Source organism: Chiloscyllium plagiosum, chromosome 1, assembly GCF_004010195.1.
Source record: "Chiloscyllium plagiosum isolate BGI_BamShark_2017 chromosome 1, ASM401019v2, whole genome shotgun sequence".
NCBI classification, from domain to species: Eukaryota; Metazoa; Chordata; class Chondrichthyes; order Orectolobiformes; family Hemiscylliidae; genus Chiloscyllium; species Chiloscyllium plagiosum.
The window spans coordinates 88,776,139-88,788,502 of NC_057710.1; the positions used below are offsets into that span (position 1 = coordinate 88,776,139).

At 42.3% G+C, this 12,364-nt stretch overlaps 1 protein-coding gene across 2 annotated transcripts in view; it reads right to left on the minus strand.

Annotated features, from left to right (window-relative positions):
• LOC122555690 (PGAP2-interacting protein-like) overlaps positions 1–12,364 on the minus strand; it is a 131,383-nt gene that overhangs the window by 1,296 nt on the left and 117,723 nt on the right. The gene's annotated exons all lie outside the window — the stretch shown is intronic.

Below are 12,364 nucleotides of genomic sequence, written 5' to 3' on the forward strand. Positions count from 1 at the left end.
ATATGATAAGTTACCAAATATTCTCTTTGCTTTATTTTGTTTGTTAATTGATTGAATTGCATATCTGTACTTTGTCCCCTTTTCTTCTCAATCCCATTTAGATACTTCCTTCCCAATGAGTAAGTGGTCTTTTTCATCTGATTGTTTCTGGGGAAGGTAGGACCTGTAAAGGTGGGATCTCATGCAACTGAACCAGAATGAGACCAACATCCTGGCAGGATATTGGGAGGAGTTTAAAGTAGTTGTCAGAGGTAGGGAACACAACATGCCTTCGAAAAGGAACCGAGGCAGAGGAAGATCACATCACATCACAATATGTGACCATACTGTGTCTCAAGGAGTAAGGCAAAGGTGGAGAGCCTCACTTTTAATGTTCAGAGTAAAGCAAATGGGTGAAGGGCATGCATTGCACGTGGAATTATCATATTGTTAATATCACAGAGTCATGGTTGAGGGAGGGGTGGGACTGATAATTCAACATTCTGGAGTAGAAACTTCAGGTGAAATAGAAGTGGGTGTAAATGAGAAGGTGGTGCTGCTTTATTAATTAAAGAGTCAGTTTCTGCAATATGGAGGATGTTAAATGAAGCCTTATGGGTAGAGCTTAGGAACAAAATAGGGGCAGTCACACTGTTAGGAGTGTATTGTAGGCCTCCAACAGCAGGCAATTGAGGAGCAAATACATAGTCAATTTACTGAGGTATATAAAGATAGTAATAGGGTACGGGCAGTCCCCAGGTTTCAGAAGGGTTCTGCTCCTGAGTCTGTCGCAAGCTGATTTTTTTGCAATTTGGAACACAATACAGGACAACATAAAGCAGCTGTTTATAAGTACAGAAAACATTTGTATGTCAGTTATTTAAAATTATACCATATGGGATTGTGTTCATAAGCTGAATATTCGTATTGCGGGGACCTCTAGTAATTAGAGTCACACAGTTGTACGGCATGGAAACACACCCTTCCACCCAACTCGTCCATGCCAACCAGATATCCTAAATTAGTCTTGTCCATTTGCTAGCATTTGTCCATATCCCTCTAAACCCTTCTGTTCATATACCCATCCAGATGCCATTTAAATGTTATTATTGTACCAGTCTCCACCACTTCCTCCAGCAGCTCATTCCACACACACCACCCTCTATGTAAAAAAAAATGCCCCTTAGGTCCTGTTTAAATCCTCCCCCTCTTATCTTAAACCGATGACCTTTAGTTCTAGACTTGCCCCACCCCAGGGAAAAGACCTAGGCTGTTCATCTTATCTAATCCCCTCATGATTTTATGAACCTCTATAAGATCACCCCTCAATCTCTGATGCTCCAGGGAAAAGAGCCCCAGCCTATTCAACCCTCGCTATAGCTCCAACCCTCCAACCCTGGCAACATCCTTGTAAATCCGGAGACCAGAATTGATCACAATATTCCAAAAGTGACCTAACCAATGTCTTATACAACTGCAACATGACCTCTCAACTCCTACATTCAATATGTAGGAGTTTCAATGCACTGACCAATAAAGGCAGAATGTCTAATACCTTCTTCACTATCCTTTCTGCCTGCGACCCTACTTTCAAGGAACTGTGAACCTGCACTCCAAGGTCTCAGTTCAGCAGCACTCTCCAGGACCTTACTATTAAGTGTATAAGTCCTGCCCTGATTTGCCTTTCTAAAATGCAGCAACTCACATTTATCGAAGTTGAACACCACCTGCCACTCCTTGGCCCATTGATCAAAATGTCATTGTACTCCGAGGTAACTTTCTTCACTGTCCACGACACCACCAATTTTGGTGTCTTCTGCAAACTTACTAATCATACCTCTTATGTTCACATCCAAATCATTTATATAAATGACCAAAATCAGTGGACCCAGATCCAATATTTCAACTACCCCAATATTAATTTGGATAATCATACTTTATAAAGTGTAGAATAGGCAGGTTTTATAAATTATACAGGAAAGCCTTTTATGTAGATGGTTGAACAAGGAGCAGTGCAATGCTATACCCAGTTCTGGGGAACAAAGCGAGACAGGTTTTTGAAGTTGCAGTGGGCAAGCATATTAATGATTGAGACATGACACCATACATTTTAAATTTATTCTGGAAATGGAAGATGTCTATTTCAAAAACAAGTTTTGGATTGGCAGAAGGCAATTTTTATCAAACTAAGGCAGGATATACCCAAAGACCTGAGGGTAAATTTACTTCAGAATGGTGGGAGGTGTTCAAAAAGGTATTGGGGAGAGAACAGGCCCAACCAAAAATATAGGAGTAAAAAGCCAAGAGAACCAAAATTCAGCATAGGATAAAAAGGAAAAGAGTGACATATGAGATGCAAAGCGAGCAAAACCATAGACACCCTGGAGTACTGAAAATGTAAGGGAAACTTAAGAAAGCAATTAGGAGAACAAAAAAGGGGCATAAAGAAAGATTAGACAGAATCCCAAGATACTCTACAAGTAAACCAAGGGAAAGAGAATAACCAGAGAAAGTGTAGGGCGTGAGGGGGACAAAAGGGTAAATCTTTGTGGAGCTGAAGGATGCTGGTAGTGTTTAAATGAGTACTTCAGATCTCTCTTTAGTCAGGAGGAGGAGGATATAGGTACTGAATTTGAAAAAGTGATGGACTCTGAGATTCTTGAGCAGTTTGATATAGGGAGCAAGGAAGTATTGGAGTAAGTGGATTTAAAAGTGGACAAAACCCCAGGTTTTGGCAAGTTGTATCCCAGGCTGCTGTGGGAGACAAGAGGAAATCACAAGGACCCAGGTCCAAATTTTTAATTGCTCTCTGGCCACAGGAGAGGTTTAAGAGGACTGTAGGACAGCTAATGCAGTTCAGCTTTTCAAGAAGTGTGATAGACATGGTTCAGTGGTTAGCACTGCTGCCTCACAACTCCAGAGGTCCTGATTTGGAGAGCTCTCAGGAGTCAGGAGATACAGTATTTCCTTCCTTTAGATAAGGGGACTGAAACTATATATAATGCTCCAGTTGATGCCTCACCAAGTCACTATACAACATCAGCAAGATATCTTTACTCCTGCATTCAATCACCTTGGAATGATTATCAACATACCATTTGCCTTGTTGATTGCTCAGTACATACAATCATAGAGCTGTACAGTATGGAAACAGACCCTTCAGTCCAACTTATCCATGTTGACAGATATCCTAAATTAATCTAGTTACATTTGCCAACACTTTGTCCATATCCCTGTAAACGTCTCCGATTAATATACCCATCCAGATGCCTTTTAAATGTTGTATTAGTACCAGCCTCCACCACTTCTTCTGGCAGTTCATTCCATTCTGGCAGCTCATTTCATATACATATCACTCTCTGCTTGTAAAAGTTGCCCCTTAGGTCCCTTTCAAATGTTTCACCTTCAAACTATCCCCTCTGGTTCTGGGCTCTGGTATCTTCAGGAAAAGGCCTTGGTTATTATGCTATCTATGCCCCTCGTGGCTTTATAAACTCTGATAAGATCACCTCTCAGTCTCCAATGTAGGAAAATTAGCCGCAGCCTATTCAGCCTCTCCCTATAACTCAAATTCTCCAATCCTGGCAACATCCGTCTAAGTCTTTTCTGAACTGTTTATAAAGTTTCACAACATCCTTCTGGTAGGAGGGAGACCAGAATTACGCACAATATTCCAAAAGTGATCTAACCAATGTCCTCTATCCACAATATGACCTCCCAACTCCTATACTCAATGCACTGACCAATAAAGGCAAGCATACCAAACTGTCCTGTCTACAGAGGAACCTCGATTATCCAAATACCAATTATCCGAAAATCGGATTATCCGAAGGAGATCTCCAGGTCCCAATGGAAACATTACATCAAAGACGTGTTTCCAACAGTGATTAAACAAGCACCATCTCCAAATGACTGATTGCCTGCCTTCTCTCTCTCTCTCTCCCTCCCCACACTTTTCCTGGAGTTCTACACTGGGGTATACCCCTAAATTGCCCCTTCCCCAGATAATCTCTCCAACATTGTCCTGTAAAGGTCAAAGGTGGAACCTGTAAAAAAAGTTGTGTGTTTGTGGCTGTGTGCGCGCACGCTATTTGGAAACTTACCCCACAAAGGCAGCAGCAGTGTTATTGTTGGTTTCCAGTCTGCCTATCCCAGAGAGGGCCTTACACACTGTGCTGCTGCAGTCTCCTGAAAGAGGAGCAGACTTTAAAAACTCCAAGCCCCAGAGGAAAGGCATTTAATCGATTAACCGAATAATCAATTATCCGAACGAAATAATGTCCGCCCATCACGTTCGGATAATCGAGGTTCCCCCATATCTGTTATTTTACTTTCAAAGAACTATGAACCTGCACTCCAAGGTCTCCTTTGTTTCGCAACACTCCCCAGGACCTTACCATTAAGTATATAAGTCCCGGCTTGATTTGCCTTTTCAAAATGTAGCATCTCACATTTATCTAAATTAAACTCCATCTGCCACTCCTCAGCCCAATGGCCCATCTGATCAAGATCCCATTGTACTCTGAGGTAAACTTCTACGCTGTCCACTACACTGCCAATTTTGGTGTCATCTGCGCATTTACTAACCATACCTCCTAGGTTCATATCTATATCATTTACATAAATGGCAAAAAAATTTGGCCCGAGCACAAATCCTTTTGGCACACCGCCAGTCTCTAAACCAATCCTCTATTACCACCCTCTGTCTCTTACCTTCAAGCCAGTTCTGTATCCAAATGGCTAGTTCTCTCTGTATTCTGTGATCTAACCTTGCTAACCAGTCTACCATGCAGAACCCTTGAAAACACGTTATTGAAGTCCATATTGAAAATGTCCACCACTCTGCCTTCTTCAATCTTCATCATTACTTCTCCAAACAACTCAATTAAGTCAAACACATCTGCATACTAGCTTTTATTCCTTTATGGATAAAGGACATACAGAACAGTTTGGACACTGACATTCCTAACCTGTTACCATTTAAGAAATATTCTATCTTTCTGAATTTTTCTGTCAAAGTGAGAAACCTTTCACTTCGTTACACTAGGCTTAAACTTGATGGTTTTTTGCCTAAGTATGAGTTGCCACTGGGTTTGGTGGAGTGATCCTCTCCACGTGGCCAAAAGGGTATTCTTGCTGTATTTACCAATCTCATTGCATTAATTCTCACGTCAACCCTTACAGCGAGTATCACGTCTGATCTCTACCTCATCTTACCATATGTAGTTCCTACAGCAACACACCACCCACTGGGTTTCTGGGAATTGACGAATATCCCCACCATCACTGCTATATTTAAAAGGCTGTTGTGCACATGGACAACCACTATCAGTCTGGAGCTGCCCTATACAGTTCCTGACATTTGCCTCAGACAGAGGAAAATCAATGCCCTGTTTTGAGAACATGGTTCTGAAGCCCCTGCTTTTCCTTTTCCCCAAGGAAAACAGAGCATGTCAGCCTGTTCCAAAATGACAGCTGGGTCAGTGGAGTCTGCCATCTGGAGGAATGCACCACACTGTTAAAAGAAGGACAGTGTCCTTCTCCACAATACCAGCATTAAGTGTGATCTGGTGGAGCTGGTGTTGGACTGGGGTGGACAAAGTTACAAATCACACAGCACAAGGTTATAGTCCAACAGGTTTGTTTGGAAGCATTAGCTTTCAGAGCACTGCTCCTCCTTCAGGTGGTTGTGTAGCATAAATCACAAAATTTATAGCAAAAGATTATAGTGCCATGCAAGTAAACAGATATATTTAACAAACCTCGATTGCTGTCATGTCTTTCATCTTTTAGAATGGGTTACAGGTTTCGATTCATTACTATGTAAATCCCAAAACTTATTTTAAGTCACATTCTCAAGATAAGTCAAGGTTTTGTATAAAAAAAGGTGACATCTCAGCTCAAAGGTGCATTAAAGGTGAGAGGTCAGAGTCTGTCTGTATCCCATTCTAATCCAGTCTAGTTTTATTTCCAAAGTGGAATTTACAAAATATTACATGGATTGACTATCTGCATTGACTGCCTAACGGTTGTGTATTTTTTGAGAAAAATAGAATGTATCTCTAAATATAATTCTGCAAATACAAATTCACCCCATAAACTAATACGTGTGTGCGTGTGCAGGAGATGGGGTGAAACATGTGTTCATGTGCAGGAGATGGTGGGAGGGGGAAGGGAGAGAGAGGGGGAGAGTGTGTGACTGAGTGAATGTATGAATGCGAGTGTGTGCATGTGTGGGTGCATGTGAGAGAGCACGTGTTTGTGTGTGTGCAAGCTTGGTAAAGTGTGAGTGTGAGAGAGAGCATGTAAGTATGGGGGATCTATGTGTGCATGTATGAGAGAGGGTCTGCGTGGGTGTATGAGTATATAAGAGTGTGTGTGTATATATACAGTGTAGTGGGGTCACCTGTAGTGTGACTTGAATCCAAGGTCCCGATTGAGGCCATCCTCACAGGTACTGAACTTGGCTATCAGCTTCTACTCGGCCACTTTGCATTGTTTCCGCTCCTGAAGTCCACCTTGGAGGATGGTCACCCGAAGATCCGAACACAGGTACTGAACTTGGCTATCAGCTTCTACTCGGCCACTTTGCATTGTTTCCTCTCCTGAAGTCCACCTTGGAGGATGGTCACCCGAAGGTCCGAAGCCGAATAACCCTGACCGCTGAAGTGTTCCCCGGCTGGGAGGCAACGCCCCTGTCTGATGATTGTTGTGCACAGCCCATTCATCTTTTTTCATAGCGTCTGCTTGGTCTCGCCAATGTACCATGACGCAGGACAACCTTGCCCACAGCCTATGAGATAGATAATGTACCTGCCACATACATGGTGGGCTGTGTTCCCACTTTCGCCCTCTGACCTTCGGGTGACCATCCTCCAAAATGGACTTCAGGACAGGCAACAATGCGAAGTGGCCAAGCAGAGGCTGATAACTGAGTTCGGTACCCAAGAAAATGGCGTCAATCGGGACCTTGGATTCATGTCACACTACAGGTGACCCCACTACACACACACTCTCACATACACACTTGCGCAGACCCTCTCTCATACACTTACGCATACACACCCCACACTCACACCCACACACGCACCCTTTCACAGGCTTATGCCTATCACACTCACACACTTTACCAAGCTTGCACACAAACACACATACTCACATGCACTCACACTTGCATATTCACATTCACAGACACTCTCTCTTTCTCTCTCACTCTCTCCTGCATGCGCACACACATGTATGTCTATGGGGTGAATTTGTATAGCAGAATTATATTGATACATTGTATTCTGTACAAAAAATACACATCCGGTAGGCAATCAATGCAGATAGTCAATCCATATAATATTTTGTAAATTCCACTTTGGAAACAGAACCAGTCTGAGTCAAGATTGGGATACAGACAGACTCTGACCTCACACCTTTAATACATTGTCTGAGCTGAGATGTCAACTTTTTTCTTTATAAAACAATGACTTATCTTGAGAATGTGACTTAAAATAAGTTTTGGGATTTACATATTAATGAACCGAAACCTGTAACCCATTCTAACAGATGAAAGACATAACAGCAATCTAGGTTTGTTAAATAGACCAGTTTACTTGCATGACAGTATAATCTTTTGCTATAAATTATGTCTTATGGTCCTCCTACACAACCACCCAAAGAAGGAGCAGTGCTCTGAGAGCTAGTGCTTCCAAATAAACCTGTTGGACTATAACCTGTTGTTCTGTGATTTGTCGCATTAAGTGTCACCATCTTCTCTCTGATACGTCATACTTATTCTATTCCTGCTACGGCATTGACTTCTCACTAAAGCTTATGCTCTACAATTCAATAATGCAGGCAACATCTCCCTCACTCATCCTCATCTACCCCATATCACAACACTCACTAAACATGCGTTCACTCTGTGATGCCTACTCAATCGCTCAGGACACTTCTATATCTGCACAAAAGGTAACAGCTGTGCCACCCATTTTTATCTTCCATAATACCTGCAACTTCTTAATTCAGAAACAAGCTAGCCCATAATGGGGCAGAAGGAGTCAAGACAGGTAGCGTGCTGTCCAGCATTTGGTTCATTATCCCTTACGAGAGAGTTTCTGACTCTGGATTGGTATATTTGACAGTTCTTCATTTACTGTATCAGGATGGCTTGGTAACATAAGCCAGGTATCTATGGATAAGGGGGGACAATGTACAAAAACGTAATGCAAGGCAGGATCCAGACAAGCTCAAAGTGAGTGAGCACAATGATATTGAGCAAACAGCCCAGAGATATAGCCTAGTCCAATCCATGAACACAAAGTGCCCTTGCTGTAGCATCATAGTGGTATTTGCTGGTGCAGCTTGAGATGTAGCATTGAAGTGCAGAAGTGTCATGTCATCAGAGATGTGCCATGAAAGTTCTTAGTAGATGGCATACGTCATCCAATATCCATGTGACGGGTGTGTGATCAGTTTGTATGGAGAGTGCCCCAGAGATGTTAATGCCCAGTATCCAACATTGAGGGCAAAAGTGAGGACTGTAGATGCTGAAGATTAGAGTCAAGAGTGTGGTGCTGTAAAAGCACAGCAGGTCAGGTAGCATCCGAGGAGCAGGAAAATTGATATTTTGGGCAAAAGCCCTTCATCAGGAATCATGAGCTTTTGCCCGAAACGTCGATTTTCCTGCTCCCCGGATGCTGCCTGACTTGCTGTGCTTTTACAGCACCACTCTCTTGACTCCAACATGGAGGGGTCTTGTAGAGCCAGCATCAAGCTGAACACGCCAAAAGGCTGTTCTGGTTTTTATACTGAGGTTTTCCAGCAGCTAGTTTGCAATCAAAGAAGACCTAATTAGCCCTTTTGCTGCCTCCTTCCTCACCGTCCAAGCCCCAAATACATGATGTTGTACTTCTTTCAATCTAGGAGAAAGTGAGGACTGCAGATGCTGGAGATCAGAGCTTAAAAATGTGTTGCTGGAAAAGCGCAGCAGGTCAGGCAGCATCAAAGGAGAAGGAGAATCGACGTTTCGGGCATAAGCCCTTCTTCAGAAATCTGAAGAAGGGCTTATGCCCGAAACATCAATTCTCCTTCTCCTTTGATGCTGCCTGACCTGCTGCGCTTTTCCAGCAACACATTTTTAAGCTTCTTTCAATCTAGTCTACTGTACTCACTGTTCACAAAACCATCTCCTCTACAATAGTGAGACCAACCACACAGCCCTTCATGCTGTTCTTAAGAATTACACTGACATAGCTGAAATGTCACTGGACTAGTAATCCAGAACAATGGGCTAATGTTCAATGGTAGGATTCAACTCCTACCATGGCATATTTGAAATTTAAATTCAATAAAATTCTGGAATAAAAAGCTAGTCTCACAGTGATGGTATAATTACTGTGGTCTTAAAAATCCATCTAGTTTACCCGTGTCCTTTAGGGAAGGAAATCTGAAATCATTATCAGGTCTGGACTACATGTGACCCCAGCAACATGGGTGACTTATAGCTTCCTCCGGGTAATTAGAATGGGCAATAAATGCTGGTTTAGCCAGTGATATCGATATCCCATGACGAAAGAAAATAATTTAAAAACAGCAAATATAATACCTTTTTTCAAGCAATGAGGGACTATAGCAGGAAACTATAGACCTGACAGACTAGCATTCTATCATAGGGAAATTGCTAGATTCCATTGTTAGGGAGATATAACAGGATATTTAGAAAATCGACCATGTTTTAGATTTCTCGAGGAAGTAACAAGTAAGGTGGTTAAAGAGGAACCTGTGGATACGGTGTACTTGGCTTTTTTGATGATAAATTACATGCACAGGGTTGTAAAGTGTAACATATTAGAGTGGCTAAAGGATTAATTAGCTAGCAGGAGACAAAGAGTAGGCAAAACTGGTCTTTTTTTGATTGGCAAAGTGAGAATGGTCCTAAGGGAAGAGTACTAAACTGGGCCAAGACGAATTATATCAAAATTCAGCAGGAGCTGGGAAATGTGGATTGGAAGCAGCTATTTGAAGGGAAGTCCACATTTGATATGTGGGAGGATTTAAAGATAGTGCAGAATACGCGTGTCCCTTTGAAAACAAGGGATAGGAAAGGCAATATTCATGAACCATGGATGACAGGAGAAATCGTGCGACTAGCCAAGAGGAAAAGGGAAGTGTACATAAGGTCCAGGCAGTGAAGAACAGAATGGGCCTTGGAGGAATATCGGAAGAGTAGGATCAGTCTTAAACGAGGAATCAAGTGGGGTAAAAGGAGTCATGAAATAACTTTAGCGAGTAGAATTAAGGAGAATCCCAAGGCCTTTTAATGATATATAAGAAGCAAGAGGGTAGTTAGAGAAAGAGTTGGTCCACTAAAGGTTAAGGAAGGAAGGTTGTGTGTCGAACCGAAGTAAATAGGTGAGATTCTCAATGATTACTTTGTATCGGTGTTAACTGAGGAGAGGGACATGATTAATGTTGAGATTAGAGATAGAAGTTTGTTTACTCTGGATCACATTAACATTAGGAGGGAAGATGTGTTGGGTAAAGGATATTAAGGTGGACAATTCTTCAGGACCAGATGGGATCTATCCCAGGTTGCTGAGGGAGGCAAGAAAGGAAATAGCTGGGGCCCTGACAGATAGTTTTGTAGCATCCTTAAACACAGCTGAAGTGCCAGAGGACTGGAGGGTTGCTAATGTTGTCCCCCTGTACAACAAAGATAGTAGGGATATTCCAGGTAGCTACAGACCAGTGAGCCTGACGTCAGTGGTGGGAAAGTTGCTGGAGAAGGTACTGAGGGATAAAGAATGTGCTTATCAGTGAGAAGCAACGTGGTTTTGTGTGGAGGAGATCGTGCCTTACCAACTTAATAGAGTTCTTTGAGGAAGTGACCAAGTTGATAGATGAAGGAAGGGTTGTAGATGTAATATACCTGGACTTTAGTAAGGCATTTGATAAGGTTCCCCATGGCAAACTAATGGAGTGAAGTCACATGGTTTTCTAGCTAGGTGGATAAAGAACTGGTTGAACAACAGGAGACAAACAGTAGTAGTTGAAGGGAGTTTCTTGAAATGGAGAAAGGTGACCAGTGGTGTTCCACAGAGATCAGTGCTGGGTCCACTTGTTTGTGATATACATAAATAATCTGAAAGAGGGCATTGTTGGTCTGATCAGTAAGTTTGCAGATGACACAAAGATTGGTGGAGTAGCAGAAAGCATAGGAGACAGTCATAATATACAGGAGAATATAGATAGACTGGAGAGTTGGGCAGACAAGTGGCAGAGTGGAGTTCAATCCGGGCAAATGTGAAGTCTAATTCTATAGTGAGCTATACTGTAAACGGAAGAGCCTTGGGAAAAGTTGATGAGCAGAGAGATCTGGCAGTTCAGGTCCATTGTACCCTGAAACTGGCTGCAAGGTGGATAGAGTGGTCAAGAAGGCATTTGGTATGCTTGCCTTCATCAGAGGGTATTTTGAGTTTAAGAGCTGGCAGGTCATGTTAAAATTATACAAGACTTTGGTTTGGCCGCATTTAGAATACTGTTTACAGTTCTGGTCGCCACATTACAAAAAGGATGTGGATGCTTTGGAGAGGGTACAGAGAAGGTTTACGAGGATGTTGCCTGGTATGGAAAATGCTAGCTATGAAGAGAGGTTGAGTAGGTTAGGATTGTTTTCATTAGAAAAAAGGAGATTGAGGGAGTCCTGATTGTGGTCTACAAAATCATGAAGGATATAGACAGAGATAACCTTTTTTCCCCAGAGTGAGGGATTCAATAACAAGAGGTCACGCATTCAAGGTGAGAGGTGAAAAGTTTAAGGGGATTACACGTGGCAAGTACTTTACACAGAAGGTGGTAGGTGCCTGGAATGTGTTGCCAGCAGAGGTAATAGAGGCAGGCACGGTAGATTCATTTAAGGTGTGTCTGTACAGATACATGAGTCGGTGGAGAGCAGAGGGATACAGATGCTTAGGAATTGGGCAATAGGTTTAGACAGTGCATTTGGATCGGCACAGGCTTGGAGGGCCGAAGGGCATGTTCCTGGGTTGTAAATTGTCCTTGTTCTTTCATTGTTCTTTGTAACAGATGAAGAGCCACAAGAACCTGAGCTGGGACCTGAACTATTATAATCCCTATTAATAATGTGAATCCAGGGACTGAATATATGGTAGCTACATTTGCTAATGACACTAAAATAGATAAGAGAATAATTTGAAAAAGGAATGTAGAGAATCTGTAAAGGCATCTTCATAGGTAGGTGAGTGGACAAAATAGTTGACAGATAGAGCACTATATGGGAAAAAATAAACTTGTACAGAATGTGGCGATGCTGTGGCTTTCAAGGGAGTATTTTGTCCTGTTTTTGTTTTTGAAGAGAGGCTGTAAGACTCTGAAT